At 44.5% G+C, this 15,020-nt stretch overlaps 1 pseudogene; it reads left to right on the top strand.

Annotated features, from left to right (window-relative positions):
- Window positions 1–6,656: 6,656 nt before the first annotated feature.
- On the top strand, window positions 6,657–9,521 carry LOC103690820 (interferon-stimulated 20 kDa exonuclease-like 2 pseudogene; annotated as a pseudogene).
- The last annotated feature ends 5,499 nt before the right edge of the window (window positions 9,522–15,020 follow it).

Raw genomic sequence — 15,020 nt, 5'->3', positions numbered from 1 at the left:
CATGAGCAGACTTGTTCTTTAACCAAAACCGCTGAAGGACACCTGTCTCCCCTTGGGAGTGGGAACTGTGTGCACGTGGCACAGAAGGGTTGGGGACTTCATAGGACAGAAAAGAGGACTTTGGACATGGAAAATTCCACCTGCAAGCTCAAAGCTCAGCACTCCCACCCACCCACCCACCGCAGGCTCAAAGTGGTAGGTAGCAGGGGAGGTTGGTGCGCTGATCCTCTTATCAGGAGAGTCCTGATTCCTGACCCCCCCACCCCAGGATGTTTATCAGTAAAGTCAACTTTCCAGTCCAGAGTTCCTCAGCCCACCTGACTTTTTTAAAAGGTCATTAACCCTTCATTCCAGACCTTGAGGACTGCTTAGAAGTAGGGAATTGACATATTCTGTCATTGGCTGTATCCTGCATGAAGGGGGTCAACAGGGACAGGAGGAGCATGGATAGGCTCTGTGTCCAGGATCTAAGGAGGCTCAGGTAGGGTTGACTTTTTGTAATAGGAAGAACATTTTAACTTCATTGGCTGCAGTGGGTTCTGTGGTTTCCTTTACACGCTCCTAGAGGACCCTCGGAAGACAGTTAAGGGTGAGGGCGTATGTTAAGCTGAGACATCAGACTCGGGATCTAGTAGGAGATCTTAGCCAGGGTATCCATTTGTCCTATTGCTAATCTAGTAATGGCAGTGATTTAATCTAGAAGGAAGTTCTATAGAAAGTTTAAAGGCTAGGGTAAAACATAAAAGTATGAGGATGATTAGAATTAGGAAGAAAGAAGTGATCAAGGGAAGAGTCAGAGTAGGAGGGAACCAAAGGCCTTCCATAGTAGAGGTGTCGTTTTAGGATTACTATGGCTATGATGAAACACTGTGGTGAAAAGCACCTTGGAGAGGAAAGAGTTTCTTTGGCTTATACACTGATTCATAGTCCATTGAGGGAAGCCAAGGTAAGAACTCAACTGGGAACTTGGAGGAAGGAGCTGATGCAGAGACCGTGAAGGATTGTTACTTACTGATTTGCTCCTCATGGCTTGCTCAGCCTGCTTTCTTAGACAAGCCAGGACCACTAGCTGGGGTGTGACACCACCTACAGTGGGCTGGGTCCTCCTCATTAATCACTAATTAAGAAAATGCCTTACGGGCTGATCTTATGGAGGCATTTTCTCAATTGAGGTTCCTTCCTTTCAGATGACTCTAGCTTGTATCAAGTTGATATGAAACTAGTCAGCACACCCGTCATTCAATCTTTTCTGGTCCCTATGCCTTTGAGCCCTATCCTATAAGCAGTTTCTGTTTGTTGCTGCAGAAGCAGCATTGTTCCTGGAAGAGGATGCAGATACCATCTTCAGGATTTCTAGTCCTTGATAATTTTGAAGTACTGAAGCAACCGAAGAACCGAGTTAGTCCTGAAGGACGTTAAGATGATCTGAAATTGCTTTAAGGTTTTCTGAGAGCTAGCAAGACAGGTTAATTGATGCACAGAAGTCTTCAGTCTACTGTTTTAATTCTGAGTCCCTACAAAAAGTTCCCAGAGTGGCAAGAAGAGGGATGAGTTGGATGGCTCATTAGTCCTCTTTTCAGAGGTCACCCAAACTGCTTTTAGGAGGTTGGGTGCATAGAACTCTTAACTGATTAGAGCTGACAAAGGGGTGATGTAGGAAGGGCAGCTTAGTCAAGTGCCTCAGAGGAGGGTCCGTCTAAGGGGCCACCATAAACTTAACAAATGGCAAAATCCAGAACATAAGACAGCCATTTGATGACAACATTTTATCTCAGTTAGAGGAAAATGGGCTTGGAGATTCCAGGCAGAAATCATGGGCATCGGGACCCAGCTTCTCACAGACAAGAGCTTGCCTAGCACCCGGCACATTATCCTTTGAGTCCTGTTGGGACCTGTAAATCCCAATGTGTTAGCTCCATTTGTTAGTATGACAGTGTTGGAGGCACGTGCCCGGGAAAATTGTTATGTCCTCTTTAGAAGCCAGTCAATGTATCATGCAAAGACTGTATCAAAATAAAAACGAAACATTAAAATCACCAAATAACACCTTGGAGTCTGAATTTTTCCCGTTAGTCTAGTAGAAAGGAATGTAGTGATTGTCAGAGGGCTCAGTGGGATCAGGAAGTTTTATGAGTGCTGACATTTTGACCTGTGCCATTTGCCAACATTACCCAGGATGGCAAAGGTGGCGGGCCACCTTACATCATTTCTTCCATCTTCATGAGGTCACCAGCCAGGAGGGCAGCAAGCCACATGGTTTCTTTCTTCTCAATGTGAACTCAGCCCTATGGTAAAGTGAGCCCATCCTATATGGGTATTCCAAGTACATGTGGACCCCACCATTTCAAAGATCAAATGTAGATCATTCCACCCTTTCCTTTTAAGAGGTAATATAGTGGGCCAGTATTGGAGATAGCAGGAGATGGTACCTATAACCTAGGCAGGTAGGCCCAACATAGTAAAATAAAGAAGGGGCAAAGAATTCCATGACCTCAGCTCAAGGAAGCTGAGTTTGTAAGTAACTGATGAGTAGCCACATGGTGTTCCTCTCAGAAGCTCAGAAGAGACAGAAGATAAAGGTGCCCTTGAGATGAACTTCCTAAGGAATGTCATCAGCCAGTTCCAGAACCTGGGAGGGTTGGGCTGTTTTGCTCCTTCTCCCAGTGACAGGTTCAGAGGGCCAGCCTGACCCAGGTCAGGGGTTTGGAGGACTTTGAGTCTGGAGCGGGAAGGGTAAATTAACTCCAGAACCAGCTTCTCACTGAACTTAAATAGCACAGGACAATTTGCTAACACACGTTACTATGGTTTGTTCTGATAGGGAGGGGGGTCTTAAGAAACATCTGAGAGAGTTTATCGAATTCAGTTTAGAAGTCTGAGCTGGTAAAATCTGATGTTCAGAAATGGAGGAATAAAACAAAGGACAAGGGCAAGAGAAAAGAGATTTGCAGGTAGTGGCTTTAGATCTTTTGCCATTCTGTTTTATGAAGTTATTTACATTGGTGAGGATTTGAAAGTTTAAAGTACCAGTCAGTTTGTTATTGGGTCCAGATCTCAGTGTACAAGCTTACTAATGCCTCGGTGCTTAAGACAAGCCAAAAGTGTAAGGATGGATATCTTGACACCATTTTAGGCAATGTAAGGGCTCATAAGGCTCTTTCTGATACGTTGTCACTTACAACCAGAAAGTGGCCAGAAACGAGTGACCAGGGGCTGGAAATATGAGCAACCCCAATTCCAATGACCTGGATGCCAAAGGTAAGATGCTGGAAGAATTCCTGGTGTTCAAAATTCTGATGATCTGGAGGGCAAAGCCAGAGGATCTTTAGGGTTTGGACAAGGGTGTCAGTCTAGAATACATGTGGACTAAACCTGGACCTTACCTTGGAGTGTGTGTTGAATTGTAATTGAATCATGAAGGTCTTAGGTCAGAGGATCAAAGTGAGAGAGCAAGAAAGAAAGGCAGATGAGGGAAGGGACCCAAATTGGGCTTACATGGCCCACTCCAAACCCAGAGGTTTCAAGTTATGACTGGGTTGTTGAGCCCTAGTAAGCTCCCTCACCTACCTCAAAGGGAGGGGGTCTCAGAAAAGAGATGGAGATGCATAAGGGGAGAGAGAAAAGGTAGCGGGGGGGGGAAGGGAGGGAGGGAGAAGGAAGAGAGGGAGGGAGAGGGAGGAGGAGAGGCACGGGTGCGGGATCTCAAAACCCCTTCTGGTTTTTGGCACCAAATGTTACATTAGGATCAGTGGAGGTGACTTGAGAATAAAAGCACAAAACCACAAAATCCAATTCTACATAAGCAGAATTGTTTCTCAACCAGAATAACCGAAGGACACCCATCTCCTTTTGGGAGTGGACACTGTGTGCATGTGGTACAGAAGGGTTGGGAATTTTGTAGGGAAGAAAACAGGACTTTGGGCATGAAAGATTCCACCTGCAGGTCAGTCCCCCCGCAGGCTCAAAGTGGTAGGTAGCAGGGGAAGTTGGTGTGCTGATTCCTGACCAGCACCCTCCTCCCCAGGATGTTTATCAGTAAAGTCGACTTTCCAGTCCAGAGTTTGTCAGCCCACTTGAGACTTTTTTTTAAAAGATCATTAGCCCCTCAGCAGCCACTAATCTTCCCTTTTTCTATATTTTTCTACTCTAATAGCTCACAAGAGTGAAATTGTATGCTGTATGTGAACCTTTGTGTCTGGTTTCTTTCATTGGCTTTAATCTTGTCAAGGCTTACTCAAATTGTAGCATTCCTTTTTATGGCTCAATAAAATTCTGTTGTATATATTTATCGCAATTTATTTATTTTTGATGGACCTTTGGCCAGTCTCCTCCTTTGGCCTATTATGAATAGTGCTGCTGTGAATCATCGTGTGCAAATATTTGTTGTGCATGTTTTAGTGCTAGGGATGGACCTAGGTGTAGGATCCCTGTGGTGTATGTTATTTTTACCTTTTGACAATCAGTAAGACTTTAATTCAATATTTTTATGTATGACCCTTTTCTAGATTAAAAAATTATGTGTATGAATGTTTTGTCTGCATGTATGTATGTATGTGCATTACATATGTACCTGGTACCCACTGAGATCAAAAGAATGTATCATATCCTCTGGAACTGGAGTTATAGATCACAGTGGCCACCATGTCCATGCTGGGAATCAAATCTGTATTCTCTGGGAGAGCAACAAATAAGTGCTCTAAACTTTTGAGCCATCTTTTCAGCCCCTGAATTCAATATTTTTTTTAAAAAAATCAAAATTAATTTAAAAGAACATAGTGAACAAAGTAACAAACACTTCTAAAACAGAATCTATAGCACTGGAGAGATGGCTGAGTGGTTAGAGTGCTTGCTACTCTTTCAGATTACCCAACTTCAGTTCCCAGCATCCATGTTGAACATACAAACGCCTGTAACTCTAGCTCTAGTGGATCCAGTTACCCTTTTTTGGCATCCATGTGGTACACACACACACACACACACACACACACACACACACCACATAAATAAAAATCTATAAGTAAAGTAATAATCTAATCTACTTCCCTTATCTGCCCTATTCTTGGCCCAAGTGTTCATAAATGTATAAAAATACAACTTGTGCCTCAAAGGAGAAAATATATTTTGGGGGGAGCCAAATATGAGTTGACCATGGCCCAAGAAAACAAATTTAAATTACCCCAAATGGCATGTTCCAATGTAATAACTGTTTCATAAAATTTTTACAGTAACAGTACAGAGACAGTAAGACACCATCCAATACATAGATGAAAACATCAGGTAGGTAGGTTTCAGAAAAGCAGGGAAATATCTGCTATAGGCCTGATATTTTAGATTGGTGGAAGCTAGGGTTCTGAACGTTTGTACATTCCAAATGGGCTTACCTAATAGTCACAAGGATGTTAAATCATACACAGAGGTAGGCAATGAGTGGCTATTTAGGGGCCTTAAATACACGAAGATAATTCGACTGTTGACCTGCAACATTCCAGTTTCTTCACAACTATTGAAGTTCAGCCTTGCGGAATGTTCATTGTAGGCGTGGCTTTCTCTGGGAACGTCGGATAACTTAGTTGTTCATATTGAAGTTTTCATATGCTAATTTTTATTTTTTACTTTTAGTTTAGGCTTGTTTATTTTTATTTTAGGTGTGCAAGTGTTATGCCTGAATGTATGTATACCCATACCAGGCGCTTTCAGTTACCTGGGTGGTTGAGACTAATCATATGAATGCTGGATCCGAATCCAGGTCCTCTGTAAGAGCTGTTAATCTCAGAGATGCAATGAAAAAGACTGACTCAAATCGTCATGGCCAAATTAATTAAAGAAAACAATTAAAGCAAGCTTCTTGATTATTAATCATCCCATTTGCTTACACCTCAAATGAGATCCCACTTCCTGGTTACCCCTTCACAAATTCCCCATCCCACACCTGCCCACTCTTCCATCGCTTTGCCTCAATGAGCATGCGCCCCCACCTATCCACCCTCTCCTGCCCCATGGCTCCAGCATCCCCCTACACTGGGGCATCGAGTCTGCATAAGACAATCCTCTGCTACATATGTATCTGGAGCCATGGATCCATCCCTGTACACTCCCTGGTTGGTGGTCTGGTCCCTCGGAGCACTGGGTGATTTGGTCAGCCGACTCGTATATCGACTGCCGCCCCGTAAGTTGGGATTCAGGAGGTCAGCCTTGGACATGAGGAAAACAAGGTTTGTATAGCTTACAGGTAGGGGGTATCCACATGGGGTTTTGGTGGGTGAAATAGGCAGGGTTATAGGAGCAGAATATAAGCACGACAAGTTAGTCCTAATGACCTGCTGAAACAGATACATGGTTGCAAGGTGGGCATAACAAGGTAGTCATAACAAGAGGTAGTCATAATAAGGTGGTTATAACAAACCATTTGAAATAAAGGTAGAGCATCCCACTGCCTTCAAGTTGTAGCTCCACAGGACCCGAAGGGCTGGGGAGTACATCCCACCCCCCACCCCCTGTCGCCACCCATGCCACCGCGGCAGCCACCACCACCACCACCACCACCACCTTTGTGGCAGTTCACACACTCTGAGATGCTGGCCTTGCTGCCTCAGGTGGGGGCGCTGCAGATGCGTGTGTGCCAGCCGCCTTCCGGTTGCCGTGTTCTTGCAGTCCAGGCACGTGCCTGCACCTACATTCAGTTCCTGATGCTTGAGATCTTACTGGGACCCAACTAGGAAGCCTATGGTGCAGGTATCAGGATTTCTTTTGTCCCCAAGACTAATTGCTGACCTCCACATGTTGAACTATGGGATTCCATAGAGAATGAGAGTCTCATCCTTTTTCAATCAGTGAGCCATTCTTTCCAGCTTTCTCCCACCATCCACTGACCTCATGCCTACCATACTTCTGAATTTGGACTTTGGGGAACCTTCAAAAAAGGCTTTTGGAGGAAATGCCAAACATCAACGTTTTGTCCAGCAGTGAATAAAAAGAACCAACCCCCTAGCAAGGTGTCTAAGTTGAACTCAGAACCTCCAAAGCAAGGGGAAACTTCAAGAATAGATAGCATTTCGAAGATCCTTCCATGCCCAAAGAAGAAGAAAGAGGCAGCTGTCTCCAGGAGGGACTCAGAAGAGTTCAAAAACAATAAAGCATCATTGTCGTGGCTGACCCTTGCTCCTTCAAAGAAGACTGATTCTGTTGTGACTAAAATAGATTTGCTAGGGAAATTTCAGGGTGCCCTTCCAAACACTAAGAGCTACCCATTTCACACCCAGAAGAAGGGATCCAAGAAGAAGCCTTTGAAAAAGAAAATTACTACTGAGAACTGTCCCCGCCAGCGGGGACCCAGTTATTCAGGGTCCCGAAGAGGCTTTCTACCTGTGGGCCAAAATGGGGGTGAAGAGAAGAAGGAGACCAAGCAAAAGTTCTGTTGTCAAGGTCTCGTTTATTGGGATGAACATTGCAGCTTTTAAGGCTTTCAGGTAGGGGGAGTGACCTTTGTGAAATATGAAGGAGGGGGAGATGAGGGTATAGGCAGTGATAGCTGGAGGCATAGAAGTCAGGCGATGAGGTCAGGTGGTAGAGACACTGGGTGTTGACTGAGGAGATAACCGGTATCTGCTCGAGCTGAGGCATCCCTTGAATGTTATACTCCTGTGCCGTAAATTCATGGGAGAGGCTTTATCCAACAATCTTAAGATTTATGGCAGTCATCTTCGGGGTGAGTCTCTGTGGCCAAACAGCCCAGAGTCACTTTGAACCATGCAGTCAAAAAGCGGCTAGGTCCAAATCCAATATGGCTCCGTGCAGAGAACTCCACCCAAACCCAAAGGATAAAGGCTTCAAGAAGAAGCCCTTGAAGAAAAATGATGGACAGAACTCCACCCAAGCTTATTCAGAGGATAACTGTCCTAAAGTCCCCCCAAAACTTGCTCGGGAAGATGGTGGCAATAAATTGTGAAATGGTGGGCACGGGACCCAAGGGTGTGTGAGTTCCTTGGCTTGCTGCAGCATCGTGAATTACAATGGAGATGTGCTTTAAGATGAGTACATCCTTCCCACCCTGCTATATTGTGGACTACTGGACCAGATGGAGTGGCATCCAGAAGTGGCACATGGTTAATGCTACCCCCTTTAAGACTGCTCAGAGTCCGATCTTGAAGATACTCTCAGGGAAGGTAGTGGTAGGGCATGCTATTCACAATGACTACAAAGCCCTACAGTACTTTCATCCTGGGTCCCTCACTCCTCAACCGGAAGGCTGACTGTCCAGAAAATGTCACTTTGTCCCTGAAGCATCTCACCAAATAACTGCTGAATTGGGACATTCAAGGTGAAAAAAGTGGACATTCCTCGGTGGAAGATGCCCAGGCCACAACAGAGCTGTACAAGTTGGTCGAAGTTGAATGGGAACAGTACCTGGCGGAGAATCCCCCAGAAAATTAGCAATCCCAGGGAGACACATGCAGTAGACCAACCCACAGTTCTGCCAGCTTCTCACCTGTAGAAGCTTGAATTGCTGGAGAGAGGGGCTTGGCCAGAGACTTAATACCCACTGAAATTTCATTTCAGTTATTGTGGTCACTGTGTCTCATGGAAGAGGAAAGCCTTCATGTTAAAATCTATCTCTAGGTCAGGCAGGCAGTCCAGGCATGAAATCCTAGATACTTGGGAGGCCGAGTCAGGTTATAGATTTAAGGTCTGCCTGCAATAAAGAATTAGTTCTAGGCCAGTGAGACCCTTTCCTAACATAAAAAGAGGGCCAGGAGTAAAGCCCAGTGCTAGAACATTTACCTAGCACATAAACCACTAGGTACAGTCTCCAGTGTGGGGTGGGGCATAGTAAAAGGAATGGAAATGCAACTGTTTATTATTTTGAGGTGCTAACCACATGTCACAGGGTGCTTGTGCCAGTCAGCTTTGACTTTGAGGGAGCAAGGCACACCAGGAAATAGTTTCCCACATTACCTTATTTACCTATGTGACATTTATCATAGACGTGTCTCCTTTTGGTGGGGAGTGGGGTGAAGGAGTAGCTAGCTGTGTTGCCAAGGCTGGCTTCAAACACTTGGGCTCAGATGACTTCTTCCTTAGCCGCATGCGTAGCTGGGACTACAGGCATGTGTTCACAACTGTGCCTGTTTTTTTTTTTTTTTAACTTTATGGGATTTTTTGTTCTTAAGTACTTAACAGTATCTATTCACTTTCAGAGGAGTACTGATTGGAGCTAGGCATGATGGTCTGTAATCTCAGGACTCTGAGGCCAAGACAGGAAGACCAAAAGTTTAACACCAGTCTGAGTACATAGAAAAGCTCTGGTTCATAGAAGTAGAAAAAGAGAAGGAAAGGATTGTGTGGTCGCTTGCTGAATTTTATAGCCACATTACATGGCCCTGAATAACAGAGAGTTTATTTAATTTAGGTTTCACTTAGTTTAAAAAGAATTTATGGAGTATTAATATAGTCTTTCAGTCGTTCACCTTGCAAATACAGCCTCTTAATTTGTATGATTCTTTTTATGAATTTTATAATAGAAAACTGGTGGGTCTTTTACATATAAAGATGTATTTTTTAGAAAAAAGAAATAAAGGTAGGGTTGCAAGACAGTTATTAACTTTTTGAAACAAAGGAATGGTTGCCATATTCTGGAACAGGCAGTGCAGAACCATTTGTAGTTAAGGTCACAGGTAGGACATAGCCCCAGTTCTTGAGAAATAGAGGTTTACTATAAGGTGGCTTTCAAGCCGAAGACGGAAGCTGAGTAGTTCAGCATGGCGAGAGCTCTTACCTGCTGAGCCATCTCTCCAGCTCCTCACATACTAATTTAAACATTTTAACCTCTTTTTTGGTGGTTCTTGTTTTTCAGCTTTTAAGCATTTTCTTCTTAATGCTGTAAGATTACGTCATTAGTTTAAGATGCTATAGAAATCTCAGCTACCCAATACATGCAAAATGGAAACAAATCTTTGCGGTAAAAAAAATAATATTAAATTGCTTCAGTGTTCTACTTGTGAAAATTATAGCAATAAGACCACTAGAGGCTGTGAATGAAAAGCCCAGGTTAAAAGCTGTAATAGGCCTAGCTGAGAGAGAAGAATGCACTCACGAAGGGGACACTTTAACATCACAAAGGAGTAGGCTGGTTTAAATGGACATTTTCAATTTTAATGATCCTGATTTCTTAAGTCAATTAACAACTGAGTGCTTTTGCTGGCACTAATGAGGCTGTGACTAGGACCAGAAGGAAGGACACTTAAGAAACAACCAGCTTCTTAGTTATTACTGAGTGCGCGCACACACACGTGTGTGTGGTGTGTGTGTGTGGTGTGTGTGTGTGTGTGTGTGTGTGTGTGTGTGTGTATGTGTGTGTGTATGTGTGTGTGTGGTGTGTGTGTGTATGTGTGTGTGTATGTGTGTGTGTGTATGTGTGTGTGTGTGTGTGTGTGTGTGTGTGTGAGAGAGAGAGAAAGAGAGAGAGAGAGAGAGAGAGAGAGAGAGCCTTTTTCTGAACTTAGAATCTAACAAGAACAGAAGAAATACCCAAGTGACCATGTGCTGTTGTCCTAGTTTGCTTCCAGTCATTGTGATAAAACAAAAGCAACTTTGGGAGGAAAGAGTTTATTTGGCTTAAAGGTTAACAGACTTTTTTTTTGTGGGTGCAGCGATCTTTATTGATGGTATTCAAGAGAATAGGGAGGGCTCCCTAGGTCCCTCCTGTTATTATGGGGTCTGGGATGGAATTGTGAGGGAGATACTCAGTGTTGGGGGTTGAGTTGGGACAGGGACTCCTCAGCAACTGAGGGCCTCTCTCTTGCTCTCATATCCTTGCTGGGCTGGGGTGGGTGGTCTAGGGTTTCGTACTCTTTGGAGGCCATGTAGGCCATGAGGTCCACCACCCTGTTGCTGTAGCCATATTCATTGTCACACCAGGAAATGAGCTTTACAAAGTTGTCATTGAGAGCAATGCCAGCCCTAGTATCAGAGGTGGAAGAGTGGGAGTTGCTGTTGAAGTCGCAGGAGACAACCTTGTCCTCAGTGTAACCCAGGATGCCCTTTAGTGGACCCTCGAATGCCCGCTTCACCACCTTCTTGATGTCATCATACTTGGCAGGTTTCTCCAGGCGGCATGTCAGATCCACAACTGATACATTGGGGGTAGGAACATGGAAGGCCATGCCAGTGAGCTTCCCGTTCAGCTCTGGATGACCTTGCCCACAGCCTTGGCAACACCAGTGGAGACAGGGATGATGTTCTGGGCTGCCCCATGGCCATCACACCACAGCTTTCCAGAGGGGCCATCCACAGTCTTCTGAGTGGCAGTGATGGCATGGACTGTGGTCATGAGCCCTTCCACGATGCCAAAGTTGTCATGGATGACCTTGGCCGGGGGGCTAAGCAGTTGGTGGTGCAGGATGCATTGCTGACAATCTTGAGGGAGTTGTCATATTTCTCGTGGTTCACACTCATCACAAACATGGGAGCATCAGCCAAAGGGGTGGAGATGATGACCTTTTTGACCCCACCCTTCAGGTAAGCCCCAGCCTTCTCCATGGTGGTGAAGACACCAGTAGACTCCACGACATATTCAGCACCAGTGTCACCCCATTTGATGTTAGTGGGATCTCGCTCCTGGAGGATGGTGATGGGCTTCCCATTGATGACAAGCTTCCCATTCTCAGCCTTGACTGTGCCGTTGAACTTGCCATGGGTAGAGTCATACTGGGACATGTAGACCATGTAGTTGAGGTCAGTGAAGGGGTCGTTGATGGCAACAATCTCCACTTTACCAGATGCAGAGGAGAAGGCAGCCCTGGTAACCAGGCGCCCAGTACAGCCAAATCCATTCACACCAACCTTCACCATCTTGTCTATGAGACAAGGCTGGCACTGCATGAGAAGATGCGGCTGTCTCTGGAACAGGGAGGAGCAGAGAGCCAAGAGTCTTTCACTGAGTGAAGCCAAGGCAGAAACCTGGAGGCAGGAACTGAAACAGAGACTACTGGAGGAATGCTGCTTACTGACTTGCTTTTCATGGCTTGTTTTATACAAACCAGTACTACCTGCCCAAGGTTGGCACTACCCACAGTGAGTTGTACCCTCTTACATTAATCAATTACCAAGAAAATGCCTCGCAGACATGGATGGCCACAGACCAGTCTGATAGAGAAATTTTCTCAATTGAGATCCTCTTCCCAGGTGACTAGTTTGTGTGCAATTGACATAAATTCACCAGCCCACAGGGGAACACCTAGAAAATTACTCTAAATTGTTCACTCAATAAGTCATCTTTTTATTGGCATATAGTCAGTGTACACAGTACTGGGTTTCATACAAGTATATAATGCATTTTGACCATATTCTCATCCTAAACCCCCTTAGTCTTCCCTGTAAGAAACTGTCTTGCTTTGTTTTGTTTCCTATCAAAGAATTCCTACTGGAATGCATATTTCCTGAACCTATCCCCTGTCCCTGTTACATCAGATTGGGAAGCCAAGCTTTAGGGATAAAAGACAGAAAGCATCTTGGCTAAATGTGCTTGTTCATCCACTGTGGGTTCTGGCACACCCTTCCTCCAAAAGGAATTGCCTTGCCAAGCTACTCTTACCTCGTTCGTATGTTTCTTTGTGCAACACCAGAGTTATTCTTGTTTCTAACATTCCGACCCGGTCTCTGTGTTTTCTTATACTTTGTCTTCTACTTTTGTGTCATATGTGTGGTCTTATGTATCTCTATAGAATACAGGATCCAAAACTGAAGGAGAATTTGATGCATGTCTTTCTAAATCTGACAATTCACTTAATAATCTCCAGGGCCATCAATATGGTTGAGTGGGTAAAGGCTCCTGCTGGCGAACCTGATGACACGAGACCCTTTCTCCTAATAAAGCTCATGGCTGAAGGGTTACGTGTGTCAGATCTTTTTCCAAATGAACCCACCATGCAATGAACTCACTATGCAGCTGCTCTTCTCTGAAATCTAACAAGGTTCTACAAGGAGTATTTAGAAGATGCATTTGTTAAAACGCTCTGACTCCTCACTTGGACTCACAGTGGAACTAAAAGCAGGATGGATACCTGGCATCTCTGCCTTCCTTTTTCATCTATCCCTGGCTACTTTGCTCTTGATTCCTGCTTGACTCTGCACATAGAACCAATGGGTACCTATCTGGGAATGGGTGATAACTTATCCCTTTTCTAGTCTGAAGGTACAAAGATAAGACTAAGGCATATCCTTGCCAGCAGCTCCCTGTTTCTCACACACATACAAAGCACCCTCGATGGTTTGTATATGCTTGATCCAGTGGGTGGCACTATTAGGAGTTGTGGCATTGTTGGAGTAGGTGTGTCAGTATGGGTGTGGTCTTAAGACCCTCACCCCAGTTGCTTGGGAGTGAGTATCCTGCTGGCAGCCTTTGGATGAAGATGTAGAACTCTCAGCCCCTCCTGCACCATGTCTGCCTGATGCGGCCATGCTCCCGCCTTGATGCTAATGGACTGAATCTCAGAACCTATAAGCCAGCCCCAATTAAATGTTGTTCTTTTTAAGACTTGCCTTGGTCATGGTGTCTGTTCATAGCCGTAAAACCTTAACTAAGACAGCATCTAAAAGTCTCTCTCCACTGCCAGATCCCCTGGAGCATGAGCTGCCTGATGTGGGTGCTGGGAACTGAACCATAGTCTTCTGCAAGAACGGCAAGTGTTCTTAATCACCAAGCCATCTCCCCAAAGCCTACCACTCCCCTTTAAGAAACTGATAGCTCTACTCTTTATGGTCACTTTTGCTGCTGTACTTTTTACTCGAACATTCTATTTAGTTGAGATTTTTAAAAAAGTTGTGCACTCATGCACATTTATCCTCTTAGGGGAGTAGTGAGCACAGGCACTCGCTTGTGCTTCCCTGAGGGCTGAACTGCAAGTCATAGATGATGCGTCACTGAGGTGAGACATGACTCAGAGGCATGAATCAGAAAAAAACATATCCTTTCCTTTGCCTGTGTTAAGTTCATGACTGTAATTCCCATAACAAAAGACAGATTCACAAGAAGAAGCTCTGCTTATTTAATAGGAATTCTGTGTTTCATGAGACCCTCATAAAAATCAGAGCTGAAACATACTATGGAGTATATCAGGTCTAATGAAGAGTCATGGATCTATATCTATATCTATATCTATATATTGATCATATAGTGTCTTGGTAATGGCTTCCTCCAAATATAGAAATATAGGTGTTACCAGACTCTTAAGGTTCCTACAGCCTGCTGTGACCCAGGAGACAGAGATTATTGGAAGGAAATAGATTTGTTTAAATCCAGTCCTGAGGAAAATAGAGATTTTCCCTCCCAAATATCCATTTGTATGTGTTTGGGTCAGTGTGTGTGTGTGTGCATGAATGTGTCTTGGGGCTTAGGTGCAGTGGGGGAAATGAACAGGAGCTCTAATTTCTGGGAAGCATCTTCCTTTTCAGCTCCTCCATAGCCAGCTTCATTATCTCTTTTCAAACAGACTTTACTTTTCTGCAAGTTCACCCATAGGAGTGGGTGTTACAAAAGCCGGTCCAGAACAGCATCAGAGTGATGAGGGATGAGATTAGGGAAAAGATCAGAAGATGAGGTGCAAGATATATCTTCTACTTGATTGGTACCTAAGAACGGCACTTCTCATCCCAGGATCTCATGACCTGCTTCATGAAGTGGAGTGTCAACCTATGTCCTGGGTTTCTTGATCTGCTTCAGGGATGGAAGAAAGGAGAAGGCCCAAGAGACATTCCTGTATGTACTTGTCTCTCAGATTTCTTCAGCTTAAAATAGCCACCGCGCTAACAATGTTTGATGCCCTGGCTCTTATGTCAATCAACTTTTGATTTTATGACTCATGTCTGTGCATATCTACAAAAGAGATTTCCAATTTCCAGCGAGGCCATTTGGCTTGGTTTCTCCAGAGAGGGATGTCCATTTTCCATATCCACAGCCTCTCCAGCATGACTTGCTTCTTCTGAGGAGATTGCCAGTGAGAAGCTGGAGTCAAGTTGATGCCATT

Source organism: Rattus norvegicus, chromosome X (assembly GCF_036323735.1).
Source record: "Rattus norvegicus strain BN/NHsdMcwi chromosome X, GRCr8, whole genome shotgun sequence".
NCBI classification, from domain to species: domain Eukaryota; kingdom Metazoa; phylum Chordata; class Mammalia; order Rodentia; family Muridae; genus Rattus; species Rattus norvegicus.
Note: the sequence above shows the minus strand (reverse complement) of the source record. Positions and strands in the feature narration are given on the sequence as shown.